This window comes from Panthera pardus, unplaced genomic scaffold (assembly GCF_024362965.1).
Source record: "Panthera pardus isolate Hobbes unplaced genomic scaffold, ASM2436296v1 HiC_scaffold_12, whole genome shotgun sequence".
In the NCBI taxonomy this organism is placed as follows: domain Eukaryota; kingdom Metazoa; phylum Chordata; class Mammalia; order Carnivora; family Felidae; genus Panthera; species Panthera pardus.
The window spans coordinates 86,784,316-86,801,108 of record NW_026526677.1 but is presented as its reverse complement, the minus strand read 5'-3'; the positions used below and the strand labels follow the sequence as shown (position 1 = coordinate 86,801,108).

The following is a 16,793-nucleotide window of genomic DNA, read 5'->3' as shown; positions in this document are numbered from 1 at the left end:
TCCATGCTCTTCCATAATTTCCTTGTAATTCAGTATGAAATATCAGTGTTTTCAAGAAAGGGGGACTCCTTGTTCTGCTGGATTGATGTAGTGGGCAACCTGGGCTCTTCAAGTGTTCAATGAAGCTTTTCTATGAAGGTGACTGTCCCAGATGCAGCCATCTCCAGCACCATCTGCACACTACTTGGGCTCAGAGGTGCTCTTCCTTGCTCTAAACCTGGGTAATGCCATCTTCTCTCTAGCCCCACTTCTGTCCCCGGGGAAGTGCCTTAAAACTTGGACTGGGGGAGAATATGAACCCTGCACTTCTAACAGAATCATGTTGTTTCTCTTTGACTTTAAGAATGTCAGAAAAAAATTTGAGAATTCTGTTGGTAGTGGTGTAACATAGTGTATGCTTTATTGAGCAGTCCACAGTGAAACATGAGGGCTGAAGTGGACACATTGTCACACGTTATCTTCCACATGTTCAGGAAACTTTCTTCTTTTTTCCATTTTCTACCTTCCTATGCCATTTCCAAATGTATTTCTCATAATCCTCTCTCAAACCAATCCTAAATGTTGTTGTTGTTCGTTTATATGCTATTTTCAAACTGGCATTTAACTTAAAAGAAGTTATTAATATCTCCTATAGGTTTAGTATCATTCTAGTTCTTGGTAATAGTGATTTGAAAACATATGGTCTCTGCTCAAGGGGAGACTCTGTGTGTGTGTGTGTGTGTGTGTGTGTGTGTGTGTGTATAAAAACACATATATAATAATATACGTATTATATGCATATATAGTAATATAAAACTATATATACTATAATATATAATTGTGAATATATAATATATTAAAATATCATGTATATCCTAGCCATAAAATATATGACTATTATACCAAATCTCAACAGTTATAGTGCATAGTAGGCAGGATTCCATAATGACACCCATTTCTCCTCCCACCTGCACATACACCCAGTATTTTCTCCTCCCCTCTAGTGTGGGTGGAGTCAATGGATATGATGGGATACTATCCTTATGACTAGGCTATTGATCAGTTGACTTTCGATCAATCAAAAGGGACATTATTCTGGATGAGATGGACCTAGTCAGGCCAGTCCTGTCAAGACAAGGTGCAGTGTCAGAGAGATATCCTCCCGCTGGCCTGGAAGAAAGCAGCCTATGGAAAGAACCACAGAGTCTGTGGTCATGACTTAGAACCTGAAAACAGACTCTAGGACCTGAATGTGATCTCTAGCTGACAGCCTCATTTCAATTGGTCACAAGGAAATAATTCTCCTAATGATCTGATAAAGCTTGAAAGTGACCATTCCCTAACTGAGCTTCTAGATGCCAATACAGACTGTCGACACCCAACTTCAGCATTGTGAGATACTGAGCAGACCACCCAGCTAAAACAGAAGGACCCCTGACCCACGGAAACCATGAGATGGTAAATTTGTGCTGTTTTAGGTGTCAATTTTGTGGAAATTTGTTCTGCAACAATAGAAAACTCACACATGGCATTTATACCAAACACTGGAGGATCAGAGAGGAGGGAGCAGTTATCCCTACCTAAGAAAGGATGAGTATGTTATAGAGAGGAGATGATGGTTGTGATGAGACTAAAAGGAATAAAGATTGGCCAGAAAAAGGGGAGAGATGTTTATTGTTGTGATACCTTCCAAGATATGTTTGCAGAACAGCAGGTACACTGGAATATCTAAAGGGTAGGCTGCTATTCTCACTTTAGTTCTTTCTTAATGCAGCCATTTCAAAATCATATTTATGGATTGGACATTACCATGGGTAAATGGGAGTTTACCTTCACCTTAGCTTCCCATATCACTGGTGTGCCACATATATGATGTTGCCTAGCATTCCCTGTATCCCTTTCCTTAGCATTAGTCTTATACTGATGCATTTTTAAAATCAGAAACGTGTTGTAAATGCAGGCAGCAAATAGTTGAGTGGGTATCTTTACCTTTTCTTCAGACATTTTTCTCTTCTTTCTGACTATCCATTCTCATGTGGCTAATGTGGTACGTCACATGCATAACCTTAGCAATGCAAAGTCACACACTGTCTTGTCAAACACGATGTCTTTATCCAAGAGTGGTGTAACTTGATTGTGTTCCAACTTCAGGATGTCCTCCTTCTTCATTTCAGGTGACTAAGCGGTGCATGATCTTCCTCCCCTTTATTACATGGTTTAGGTTCTCGTGTATCATTCTGTCAGCAATGGCTGCTGGACTCATAGCAAAATTCCCACTAGTGTTTTAAAGCCTGGGTTCAATAGTGCTAAGAACCTCCAATTCCTGACATCTCCTGCCATGCCATTTTTAAACAAAATAGTCAATAGCCATGGAGTCACTGACTTTGCCTTCTTCCGTTTTTCCAAAATTGCTCTGAAGGCTTCCACCAAGCTTGGAGTACTTAATCGTCAGTGAATTCTTCATAAGTGTCAGTGGGAGACCCATCTGTTCCAAGAGCTTTCCTTTATCTCAATAGCTTTTATTAAGCTTCTTACCCCTCAGGCTCTGATTTTTGCCCCTTACAACCTCAATTTCTTCTTCCATGGCAGCATCCCAGGAAGGATGGTGATGTGCTCCTTCATTTCTTCCTTCTCCTTATTTCTGTCTCCCCTTGGGGATGTCCATTCTTATCACTCACACTAACCCTTGACTTTTCACACAATTACACACACTGTCTTATGGAGCTGGAAAATTCATTTTTAAAAAGTCACTGAACTTTTTTTTTTCTTTTTTCTTTTTTTTGGCCCATGAATACACATTTCCCCACCGTGTGCTTTCTGGAATAGTTTTCTCCACTTTGTATCACTCCAGCTAGGCCAACAGAGCATCTACTTGCCACAGATGAATTCATAGCAAGCAGGATAAATGAAGAGGTCATATTTTTGGCTCCAAATATAATTTTCCATCTCTGTTTTAGGTTGTGTGGTCGCCAAGAATTGAAGCAAGTTTTTCTTTCACTTGCCATTAGGAACATTCCTCAGAGCTGTTCTTGTGGTTTCCAGGAATGCATTAAACTTAAGGTGAAGATAATTTTGCCTCAGCATTCAATATGAGTGTATCATTAATGATCTGAGTGCTGTTGTGGGCTACTTCCTTCCTAAGATGCCTGTGGCTTTTAGAGCAGACTGATTTCAAAACTGCTGAGAGGAGCTCAGTCCCCTGGACAGACCCTGTGGTGACTCAGGAGAAAATGAGTATGTGTATTCCCTTTCTCTTTCTATTCCTCTCACTTCCCTGTCTATTCACGAGGCTTAGCAATGCACATCTCTCTTGGAGTTTTGTTTTTTATGGACGTTAGAAATAGTAACTCCAGAGGTAAAGAAGGCTTTCTCTGCTGTAAGCCTCACTGTGGCTTCTATTTCAGTGTCCCTGGATTGTAACTCAGCACAAGCCTCCTCCAGGGGAAGGCTGTCCATGAAGTTAATCTATGCTTTAAAAAACACAGTGAGATGTATCTTAGAAAAAGAGCATGTGGAAATACTTTTCAGGGGGCTGTCCCCTGAAAATATCAAATATGGAGCATCACTGCTCCACTGTGGTTGGCAGCTTTATTTATTAGTTCACTTGGTTTATGGTTTAATATCAAGGTGCTTTTTGCTGTGTTCAGCACTTGCTCAACAAGGAGGAAGATCATGTGTTTCTTCCCTGGAGGTGAGCTTCTCCACCAGGCAAAGTTGAAGTGAAATTTTGGCCACTTTTAGACAGCAAGACTCAACAAAACTAAAAAGATTTTCATTTTCACTTTCCTTACTTGATAAATTCCCGAAAGAAAACATTTACTCCCATGATTTCCCTCTTTCCTCCACTGATGTCACCTGAAAGTGTGTATTTAGGGACTATCTCTTCCAGATACCTATTTTGATCATATCTTCCCTCCCAAAAGAATAGTCATCAAGCAATACTTGGTGCACGGTACATACTGTACCTCTGTCTAACTTAGACACACCTTGAAAGCATATACTCAGCCTTTTTCCTCTAGGAGCTTTTAACTTAAGATATACATGAATTTAAGAATTTCAGTGTCGGGGCGCCTGGGTGGCTCAGTCGGTTAGGCGGCCAACCTCGGCTCAGGTCATGATCTTGCGGTCCGTGAGTTCGAGCCCCGCGTCGGGCTCTGTGCTGACAGCTCAGAGCCCGGAGCCTCTTTCAGATTCTGTGTCTCCCTCTCTCTGACCCTACCCCGTTCATGCTCTGTCTCTCTCTGTCTCAAAAATAAATAAACGTTAAAAAAATTAAAAAAAAAAAAAGAATTTCAGTGAACATAATGCCTATGGCAAGATGAAGGCTTCTGTGCCAAAGAAGCAAAAGTGATGTGAACTTGATGCTGAGCCAGTACAAGTTTTGATAGGAGTTATACATAATAAATGACGTTTTGGGACTGTGTGTTAGTTAGGTTAGAATCAGTGCTTGACACAAGGATTACCCACACTGCTTGACGTATTTCCAGCCAGTTCCATGGACCATAAATCACACTTAAAAATTCTTTCTAGAACAATAGTGGTGCCTTCTTTATTTCTCCACTTGTGCTTCTCTCTATCGAGGTAATGGTAGGTAACTTGAGGTTGTCTGGAACAACAAGCTTGAGTGGAAGCCCCACTCTCTATCTGGTCCCAGTTCCAGGGCCCTGTGACTTTATTAGTTGAGAAGTATTAATGGGCCTTTTTGGCCCAAAGGCTTTTAAAGTCTTATTTTACATTATTTGTCTTCTAGAAGCAGTTTCTAGCTTGTGCAACTCCAAATTTCTGATACTTTTATTCTGTTTCCTTCTGTCTGCAAACTAGCTCACTCTTTCTTGAAATACCTTGCCAAACACAGCAAGGGAAGATCAACATATGCTAGCATTCTGGCTCATTCCAACCACCTTCCCGAGATGCACAGGCTCAGCAGACACTTGGTCTGCCTTCCACGCTAACAAGGGTGACAGTTTTACCAAATGTTTCACTACAGCAAGCAGGGACTTCCAGCTTGCTAGATCTGTCTCCTCACTGCCTACCACAAAACTGCTAAGCTCCTGTCAGATACTTTACTTTTTTTTATTGTTTTTTTTTCCGGCAGCATCTACATCAAAGCCTTGATTTTTGTCTTGGTTCAGGTAACACTAGCTGTTAAAACAAACAAATACCCACATTTTAATGGCAAAACAGAATGAAAGTTATTTTTCCTTCATTTAAATTCCAATGCAGGTGTTCCTGGATCATGAAAGAGTGACTTTCTGCCACATAATGATCCAGGTGCATTCTGTCCTGTGACTCCACTATGTCTTAGGGCTTCCCAGTCTTCAGCATCCAGCCAGCTGAGGAAGTAACAGTGGGATGTGTTTGTGGCCCAGCCTTAGAAGAATGCATATTACTTATGCTCAAGTTCCATTTTGCTATAACTCAGCAAATGGCTGCACTGAAGTGTGAAGAGACTGGAATCGTGGTCTCTGTCAGGTCAGCTATGTCCCAGTGACAACAGTACAGGAAGAAAGTTCAAGTCACAAACTTTTGGTGGCAGAAGCTGCTTCTGCTGTACATGAAGAAAGGTTTTGGTAGAAATTATGTGTTTAAAGGGAAAATGAATATTCATCAATACTTATGTATGTATTATGTACTGGTGTAGATGTAAGTGTATGCATTTGTATACTTGTGTATATAAATATAATATTTATATTATATACTATAGTATATATATCAAATATAACATTTTCAACAATACCCTCTAGTATTGTAGGGTTAGACAACTTGATTTGAGAAGAGTTAACGTCAAGGAGAAACTTGATTCCATGAAGAAAATACACACACACACACACACACACACACACTGTAAGTGAAGATCTTTTCATGGACAGTATGATCCTAATTCATCCTCATGATACAGGGGTTCTTTTTTTAAGTTTTGAAATACAGAAATCATGAATTCCCATACTCAATTTTTTATGAACAAATCCTTTCCCAAATGCAATTCTGATGTTCATCTTCACTGAAGCATTTAGTATGAGATTCTTCTCTCATGCCTACCATTCTTAGGAGGAGTTTGAAGTAGATACCTGTTCTGCACAATGTGCTCTCCTATTCTGTATTCTAGCTTCAAATTATGGTATTAAAAAAACCCAAAAAATTATTCTTATTTTAGCAAAAATGTTTCCCAAAAGTATTGTTAGTAATGCTGTGAGTTCACTCTAATTTCCTGGTAAATTGCTATCATCAGATATTACAAGTACTACCAAGTTCCTGGTTACTTCAGGAATTTCTACTTTATATTGGCGTAGTGACAAAGTTTATCTACAGTATATGACTGTGAATGCTCCAACATGCACTTCCATTAATAGAAAACACCATCATTTTTACATTAATCATAAAGGGAATTGATAATTGCCTATGGGAGTTTTTACCTATGAGCAAAACTGTTTGACCCAATTATGTTTGCATGGTGATGGATGAATATATTGAATTATGATAAACAGATCATTGGTGGATTTCAGGGGAAGAGAAGAAGTATCCCAGGGGAATAAGCCATGAGTGAGCAAGTGCTAAAAAATTTAAAAACTGATAATACTGTCATTACATCACCTGTCACAGCTCAGAAGTTAATCCCATTCAATGAAAGAGATGAGAAGGTAAACCTGGTATGTTCAGTAACATTAAGCACCTGTCAGTCAAATCCCAGGATCCACATGAATTTGTAGAAAAGCAACAGACACCCTCTACAAGGAGCTAAAACCTGCAATGCTAGCTGGTGACTGGCTTTCCAGAAGGTCAAACTGAAGCTAGTACAACTGGCTCCGTACATACTTATGCTTCACAAAAAGATAAGACGCCAGTCTTACTTCAAAAGCCATTGGCTATATTCTTTTAAACTTGAAGTTTAAGATTCTATTTAGAGTTGATAAAGTTGAGCAAGAAATTTAAGAGTGATTGATCAGACTTACTTCCTCAGAGACGTCCCTTTTCACACACTCAACTGTTCCAAGGCTGAGGGGTGTTATTTGTTTGCAATGACTTGGATAGAAGGTGATTCTAAGGTAGAAGAAAGATCATGTTAGCAGTAATCAGGAATACTACGGTTACGACAAATTACAAGGTCCTCAAATTTTACACTCATTTATAAAATCTGACACATTTGTTTTTAAATCCAGCACTAGCATATCATTATAGTAATATGTATACACACACACATATATACACATATATATGGTAGTAATACATATAATATATATTATATATCATATATACATGATATAATATATATTATATTATAGTAATATATATGTGTGTGTGTGTATATATATATATATATATATATATATATATATATATAATATCTGTCTCATTTTATCCTCATGTTCAACATTAACTTCCTTTCTCATTTTCCCAGACTTATCATGAATACCTCAAGTTTGGCAGCTAACTAATGTGGTAGAGAGAATTCAAAATGATCCTCCTGATTCTCACCCTCTGGTGTACATGCCTGTGTAATCCTCCATGTTTGAGTGAGGACTAGATGTATGAATGTGATGAGATAGATAGCCTATTATCGCTCCCTTGGTTAGGTGTGTTGGGTGGCAAATTTGATTACATTGCATTACATAAGTTTCTATCATAGAAGACTTGAAAGGGATAGGAAGTCAGCCAGATGCCTTCCTTTTAGCCTGGAAGAAAGCACACAGCACTGTTGTGAACTGTGCATGAGGGCTATGTGCCAAAGATCCAGTCAGTCTCTAGGAGCTTATAACTAGCAAAAACATGGATGCCTCCATCCTACAGTACAAGAAATATATTCCTCCATAGCCAATGAGCTCAGAAGAGAACTCAGAGCCTCAGTTGAGATCACAGCCCTTGCTGACACCATGATTTAAGCCTAGACAGATTCTGACCAGAAGATTCATGAATGTTTGACCCATGAAAATTGTGAAATAATCCTTTTTTTTGGTTTTAAACTGCTAAGTCTTTGATAATTTCTAATGCAGCAATAGAAAATTAATACAACTATACATAAAATTTAATGTTCAATTTATTATTCTATTTCATTTTATATTCATACATTCATATATACATATTCATACATATATATTATAAAATTGTTTATTTAAAAAAGATGTTTATTAATAACTTGAAATATGACACATAGTGTACAAGATACCAGTGATAGGCCACAGTCTCTGCCCTCAAAGTATTATAATTAGTAAATAAATTAGGTATATATAAACAAAATCTGTTAAGAATGAATCACATTCTTGGGGCACCTGGGTGGCTCAGTCGATTGGGCATCGGACTTTGGCTTAGGTCTGATCTCACTGTTCGTGAGTTCGAGCCCCACATTGGGCTCTGTGCTGATAGCTCAGAGCCTAGAGCCCACTTCAGATTCTGTGTTTCCCTCTCTCGTTCTGTGACCCTCTCCTGTTCACTCTCTCTCTCAAAAATGAATAAACATTAAAAATTAAAAAAAAAGAATTAATCACATTCTTAACACATTATCCCCTAGGAGTTGCTTGTACTGGTATAGGAAGGCACAAAGAGTAGTAAGTAAGTAAATAAGCCTTATTATGGGATGGAGGAATCAAGGAAAGATTCTAGGGTCTTTGGGTGGCTCAGTTGATTAAGTATCTGACACTTGATTTTGGCTCAGATCACAATCTCACAGTTCATGGTATCAAGCCTCTGCTGTCAGCATGGAGCCCACTTGGGTTTCTCTTTCTCCCTCTCTTTGCCTCTCTCTCTCTCTCTCTCTCTCTCAGAATAAATAAACTTAAAAAAGAAAAGATTCTTTTATAAAATTCAACTTGAGGTAAGTTTTAAAGAAGAATAGAAATTCTTCAGATGGAAATGGAAGAGAAGAGTATTCTGAACAGAAAAGCTGTCTGACTAATCATAGAAGATGCTTGGCAAGGCACTTTAAGTAGGTAGGTAAGAGAAAAAGAGGGCTGCAGTGGAAGAGGCAGAAATGAAAATGAGTCTAAAGAGAAGTCTGAACAGGAAGACATCTTAAAGACATGACACGGAGAGTCGTCCAAGGGGTAGCAGCATGGGTATCACCTGGGAACTTGGTAAAAATTCAGAATCTCTGGCCCCATCTACATCTACTAAATTATAATCTATGTTTTAACAACATTCTCAGGTGATTCAGAGCTACTTTCATGTTTTAGAGCCTCTTGATGATGGTGAGTCTGGACACTATCTTTTAGATAAAGGGAAGATATTAAAATGTTTTAAGGGGTGTAGTAACACAATCAGATTGAGATTTCAGAAAAAGCATTAGCAGTGGGAGGGATAATGAAAGACATATGTGACAGAAAGCAGAGGAATAGTTAGACCATTATTCTAACATTCTCAGGTAGGAGAACAAATGAGGAACAGTGGACACAGAAAAGAGTGGACAAGTAAGATAGATTTTAAGAAGAGATAGCATATAGAATTTGAAAACCAGACCAGGGACACTGAATTGTTTAAAATGAACATCAGGGGTTGGTTAATACAACTACATCGATGGAGTGGTCATTTTTGAATGTAGGATATACAGGACAAAGGGTGAATTTTAGTTTGGAAACACTGAGTTTGAGATGGTTGTGGGACTGAGGTAAAGATGTTTAGTAGGAAATGGTTATATGAGTCTCTGGGTCACTAGAAAAATCTGAGTCACTTCTAGGTCACTAGAAAACTCTGGGTCATTACTCAGCATGTCAGGGACTTGTAGGGTGTATCTGAACTTATGAGTGAGTGAGTGATTTCTGTTCAATGTTTTCTTCTAAAATTTTTTTAAGTTTATTTATTTTTGAGACAGAGAGAGACAGAGCATTACCAGGGGAGGGTCAGAGAGAGGGAGACACAGAATCTAAAACAGGCTCCGGGCTCTGAGCTGTCAGCACAGAGCCCGACACAGGGCTTGAACTCACGGACCACGAGATCATGACCTGAGCCGAAGTCGGCCGCTTAACCGACTGAGCCACCCAGGCGCCCCTCTTCTAAAATTTTTAAGACATTAGAATCCATATTTCCTCCAGCACTTGATTTTTACTCCTCCACCTTATTAAAATAATACTTATAAAATACATATATCCAATACCTATACAATACACAATACATGTATCAAATATTAAGTTTTGAAATGAGCTAACATACCTGGCAGCCATTTAGATTCTGATGTGAGGATTCTTCCTGCTCCTAGGTGCGAATTGATGCAGGCCAGGAGGAATATCCACCCATTCCTCAATTTTCATATACCCTCTCCTTCAGGGATAAATATAAAGAATGAAGAAATAACCATAAGAGAAATGTGAAAAGATTTTGTAGAGTCTTTGTTGTACTTACACGATGAATATGATTATACCCAAGATGTAAGGGAGGAAAAGCAATTAAAAAAAAAAAAAACATATACTACAGAAAACACAAAACAACTTTAGAGAGTATCTTATATATAATTTCCATAAAGGCAAAAAAAAGAAATCACTAGCTCTGTGAAAAAAGCAATAAAATAGAAGATGATGTAACAGCAGATTGAGTTAAAAAGAGAGTTCCATTATATCAAGAAATATTTAAGGAAACTAAAATTCAAGAGAAGGAGTATAGGACAGAAATAGCAATCTAAAATTTAATCAGTGATGCAGAGAACACATTTGGGAATGCTTTTTCCTTTTCAAAATTAAAAGATGAAGAACAAAGAAATGAATTTAAAGCAAAGAGAATAATTCTTATCTAAGGAGAATTTGTGTCCTATAAGGGTATGCCATGCCAATTGAGAGCAACATATATATAATACCTAATCATTTCCTAAGCTAAATAAACACTTTAATTTGAAGAAAGAGCACATTTAGTAAATGCCAGTTGAGGTCAATGGAAAGAAAAGAGCATAAGGGTATATGAACCCAATTTAAATATGTTATACTATATGTTAATTTATCATTGTTAAATGCTTGGCAACATAACAAATGCTTAATAAGATTCTGTTGAATTAATAAAATACTGCAAAAGACAAACATCAAGAAGCTAATAGTAAGGCTTCTAGAATATTGCTTCTGGCCATAAAAGATTAATTGGTATCAGAATTTCCCTCTGCTGTTAAAACTAGAAATGGAACATAATATGTGCATTGATGTTTTTAAGATATTGGACAGCAATCAGTGAAGACTCTGATCCTTGAATAAATGAAATCAGGTAAGGCAAACTCTTTGATCTACTCATTTTCAACCCAGAAGCATTTTTCTGGAAGCACATAGGTGTTGTTGAGGTTAATACATAGAGATCAGTGTTCAGTGAGGTTGAGGAGACAAGAAGGAGGAAAGTACACAGAGAAAAAGAGCTGTGGAAATCAACACAGGGGTCCCCATGACTTTACTGATGTATACTAAGGGGCACATCCATAGAGTGAACATGTGCACAGCCAGGAAAAGAACTAGGAAGGATTTAGAAACTGGATAATTTCAGGAACTCAAAAAGAACTAGGAAATAACTCAAGGTTTGACCAACTAGAATGGAGAGATCTTATTGGAACTGTGGAGCATTCAGTGAAGACAACGGATGGAAAACAATATGGAAAGTAAATGACAAAATTTTTATTTTCTAAAAAGATCAAAAATTAATTTTTTATTTAGAAGAAATTTTTATTTATGAGAAGACTGATCCATATTATGAAGAAGACAATTACCAAAAGGGAGATGAAAAAGGATATATTACTACAGCGCCTACAAACTTCAAATGGACATTAGGGAGTATAATGAAAACTGGATGCCAATAAATTTGACAACTTAGATGAAATAGAAAAATTTCTTGAAAAAAACCAAAAATCACCAAAATTGTCACAAGAATAAGTAGAAAATCTGAACAGCCCTATATATTATATTATATATATATATATATATATATATATATATATATATATATAATGAACTAAATGCATAGTTCAATATACCCACAGAGAAAACTCAAGACCTACATGAATTCATTGGTTAATTATACCAAATAGTTAAGAGAGAAATAATACCAAACCTATAGGAAGAATTTCAGGAAATAGAGAACTAAGAAGTTTTATAAGGCCAGCATTACACTGATAATAGAACTAAAGAAATTATAAGATAAAAAGGATATATAAACCAAAGTCACATAACACACAAAAGTCCTTGACAACATATTAGCAAATTGAATCCACAAATACATGAAAATGATGATTCAACCTAGGGATGTAAGGTTGCTTTAACATTTGAAGATCAATCTAACTATTCATAACACCAAAATAAATGATAAAAAAGTCAACAGATGCACAACAAGAATTTGATAAAATTCAACATCTATTCACAGTAAAAGCTCTCAGCTAATTGAGAAGATAGAATTTGACAATGGGAATCCACAGAAAACCTATAGTTATCATTATAGTGGGGAAAGAAAAATGTTTACTCCTTAAAATTGAGAACAAGGAAGATGTTTTTACCTAGTGCAATAATAAAGAAAAATAATAAAATTTATACAGATTAGAAAGATGTCCAATTGTTCAAATTCACAGTTGGCATGATTATGCACTTAGAAAATATGAAGAAATTCACAAAAAACACTAGTGCTAATAAGTAAAATTAGCAAAGTTGTATGATACAAGATCAATGTATAGAAACCAAGTTCATTTCTGTACACTAGTAATGAATCAGGTATGAATTATAAAATTCAATTTAAAAAAATCCTATTTATAGTGGCATCAAAAAACAAAATATTTAAGAATAATTTTTCAAGGGGCACCTGGGTGGCTCAGTCAGTTAAGCATCCAACTTTCGCTCAGGTCACAGTCTCACAGTTTGTGGGTTCAAGACCTGCATCCAGCTCGGTGCTGACAGCTCAGAACCTGGAGCCTGCTTCAGATTCTGTGTTTCTCTCTCTCTCTCTCTCTCTCTCTCTCTCTATTCCCCTCCCCGGCTCATACTCTGTCTCTCTCTGTCTTTCAAAAATGAATAAATGTTAAAAAATAAAAAAATATGTTTTCCAGATTTATTGAGATGTACAGTGTGATGATTTTGTACATATATATATATATATACTGCAAAATATTTACCACAATAAAGTTAGTTAATACATCCTTCACCTTACATAATTACCATTTTGTTGTGGTGGTGCTGAGACCACTAAAACTCTATTCTTACAGAGACTTTTAAGTAAGCATTACAGTACTGATAACTACAGTCACCATACTGTGCATTAGTTTCCTAAAACTTACTCATCTTATAACTGATGAGTTATAAGTACTTTTTGGTACTCTTTGACCAACATTCCCCATTTCCCCCACCCCTCAGCTCATGGCAACTACCATTCTATTTTCTATTTCTATGTGCTCAATGTTTTCAGATTCCGCACATAGATAAGAGCATAGTCTTTCTCTGTCAGTCTGACTTATTTTACTTAAAATGATGCCTTCAATGTCCATTCATGTCATCACAAATGGGAGGATATCCTTTCTTAGGGCTGAATAATATTCCATTGTGTGTGTGTGTGTGTGTGTGTGTGTGTATACATACATATATATATATATATATATATATATATGTATGTATATATATACTACATTTTCTTCTTCCATGGTTGAACACTTAGATTATCTCTATATCTTGTCTATTGTGAAAAACACTACAATGAACATGTAGGTGCAGATATTTCTTCAAGACAGTGATTTCATCTCCTTTGGATATATACTGAAAAGTGGGATTTCTAGATTATATGATACTTCTATTTTTAAATTTTTGAGGAATCTCCATACTGTTTTTCATAGTGGTTATATCAACTGATATTCCCATCAACATTGCACAAGGGTTCTCTTTCCTCTATATCCACACCAGCATTTACCTTTAAAAAAAAAATAATGTGTATTTATTTTTGAGAGAGAGAGAGAGACAGAGCATGAGCAGGGGAGGGGCAGATTTAGAGGGAGACACAGAATCCGAAATGGGCTCCAGGCTATGAGCTGTCAGCACAGAGCCCGACACAGGGTTCGAACTCACGAATCACGAGATCATGATCTGAACTGAAGTTGGACGCTTAACCGACTGAGCCACCCAAGTGCCCCAGCATTTATTATCTCTTGTTTTCTGATAACAACAATTCTAACAGGTGTGAGGTGATATCTCACTGTGGTTTTAATTTGCATTTCCCTGAAGATCAATTGATTTTCAACAAAGATATCAAACAAATTAAGTGAGGGAGAGGATGCTTTTTCTATGTATGGTACTAAATGAACTAGATGCCCATATTTAAAAAAAATTATACCTTATATCATTCACAAAACTCAACTCAAAATGGATGATAAATATAAATTTAGGAGCAAAAACTATAAAATTTCTAGAAAAAAATAGGAAGAAATATCTGTGACTTTGGGGTGGGTAAATATTCCCTAGATCTGGGACAGACAACACAAATCAAAAGGGTAAAATTATTAAATTGAACTTGATCAAATTTAAATATTTTTAAGTGTAAGAAAATGGAAAAGCAAGCCACAATTGGAATATTCTTCTTGCAGGTATATGACAAATGACTTGTATCCATAATCTATAAGCCAATCTTACATCTCAATAGTAAGAGGTCAGATAACTCAATTTTTTTAATGGGCAAAGTGTTTAAACAAATCCTTCACAAAAGAAGATTTATGAAATGCCAATGAAAAGCCTCATGAAAAGATATTCAACATTAAGGCAATGCAAATTAAAGCTACAGTAAGTACCACTTCCCACCTTCTAGAAGGGAGACAATTTTTAAAAGATTGAAATAGAACATGTTAATGATGGTGTGTGAACAGGTAGAACTCTCATATATTGACAGTAGGAATATAAAATTATATAGTCACTTTGGAAAACAATTTGATAGTTTCTTATAAAATTAAACAAACAATATACGAGCTGTCAATCCCTGGGCATTTACCTAAGATAAATAGATATGTGTCCAAAGACTTGCACACAAATGTTCAGAGTCACTTTATTCACGATAGCCAAAAATTGGTAATAATCTAAATATCCATCAGAAAATGAATGGATAAAAAATTTATATTATAGCCACAAGTTGGAATTCTATTGAGTAATGATAAGAAAATGCTGATATATAAAACAGAAGGTATGAATCCTAAAAACACTGACATTATCCTGAACCAAAGAAGCTAGATATAAAGGAAAACAGACTATATAATCCAAATCATATGAAGTTATAGAATGGGCAAAACCAAGCTATAGTGAGAGGACAGCAAAGCTCTGTTGCCCGGCATCAGGGTCAGAGGGAGAGTAAGAGAGGGTTGGTGACATAATTGGAAAGGGACATGAGCTAATTAATTTGGGGAGGTAGTGGAAATGTTCTAAAGCTTGATTGCAGTGGTAGTTACATGAGTGTGTATAATTGTCAAAACTCATTGGACTGTGCACTTTGAATGGTCCCATCTTATCATATGCAAAATATACCTAATTCAAGCTGATAAAAATGAGTTTACAAATGGTTTAAAATTTCTCTTTCTGGTCTTTTTGTATTTTCCAAACTCTTTTCAAATTCATATATTAACATTTTCATCAAACATAAACTAGTTAAAAGATTCTTTGTTTCCACTGTCATTGCTTATGCAGTAGACCTTGCACAGGTATTCTGCAAGCAACCTAGTTAGCTCTACCAAGTATAATCAGGACCTACAAAAACTAATCCTTTAACCTCCTCACTGTGTGTGTGTGTGTGTGTGTGTGTGTGTGTGTGTGTGTGTGTATGCCATATATATGCTTTTTTTTTTAATCCAAAGACATATTTATTCATTATTAAAAACAAAAACAAAAGCTGCAGGTGATCAGCCTTTGCATTGGAATCAAGATTTACAACATTTTTCATCAGTCTTGCTGGACATGATTTGAACAGTCTTCTTGTTTTGTTATGTAAAAGTGTTTGCAGGAGCCAATAGGGTCCAAGCAAGCCAACCACTTACAGACTGAGAGCACCTGAAATGTGGTGAGGCTAATGCTAGATCAGAAGCAAAAACCAAGATTATATGAATTTTAACAAGTGAAACATAGTGTGAAATGAGAGGGAGATAAAAACAGACCAGAAATAGACTCAAAAATGAGACAGTTGATTCATCCAGATACCCAAGGAAGCTAATTTTACAATTGAGCCTTTGGCAACTAAGGCTAACAAAGAAATTATGTCGTATTACTTAATTATCCTTTTCCACTGAAAGAAAGCATGGCGATTTTCTGATAGAAAATGTGTTCCTGGAGCAGAACTCAAGACAGAATTTATTATGGGGACAATGAACTTTTGGTAATGAGATAAATGATATTATCAACAGAATTTTTAAAAAGCCAGCACTCTGCACAAATACACTGTCCTCACGCCCAAGCGGGCAGAGGAGGGGGTACTAAGATAGATGCTCGATAAAGATGGTCAGTTTGGGAGGTGAAGGCATTGCTTTCTGATTATCTAACTTAATACAGTGGTAGTAGCATAGGAGAGAATAAAAGAAAAAAAGTAGTTTATATGCTTATTAAGCAGTTTTCCTTAAACATCAACAATATTAGGAGAGCCTCTGGTTGATGCTGGGAATCAGACAAGGTATGATTGAATCCTCTAACAAGTACCTGTAGTGAGGGCATCCTATGTTGCTGTGATGGCCATATGCTTTCCACACCAGATGGGAAGGAAGATGTCATTCTGCTGTGAAAGTTGAGGAGACAGACAGAAGGCTATTGCACTTTAGAACAGGTGGGGACAGCAGGATTTCTTTCAGGTAGAGCCAGCATTTTCTTCAGGGAAGAGCTTTCTGTCTCCTAAACTGGCACACGTTTGGTTAAGACCTCAACGTTTTA

The 16,793-nt window shown here is 36.6% G+C and overlaps 1 protein-coding gene across 3 annotated transcripts in view; it reads left to right on the top strand.

Moving 5' to 3' along the window:
- Positions 1-16,793, top strand: part of NTM (neurotrimin) — a 939,421-nt gene that overhangs the window by 387,640 nt on the left and 534,988 nt on the right. The gene's annotated exons all lie outside the window — the stretch shown is intronic.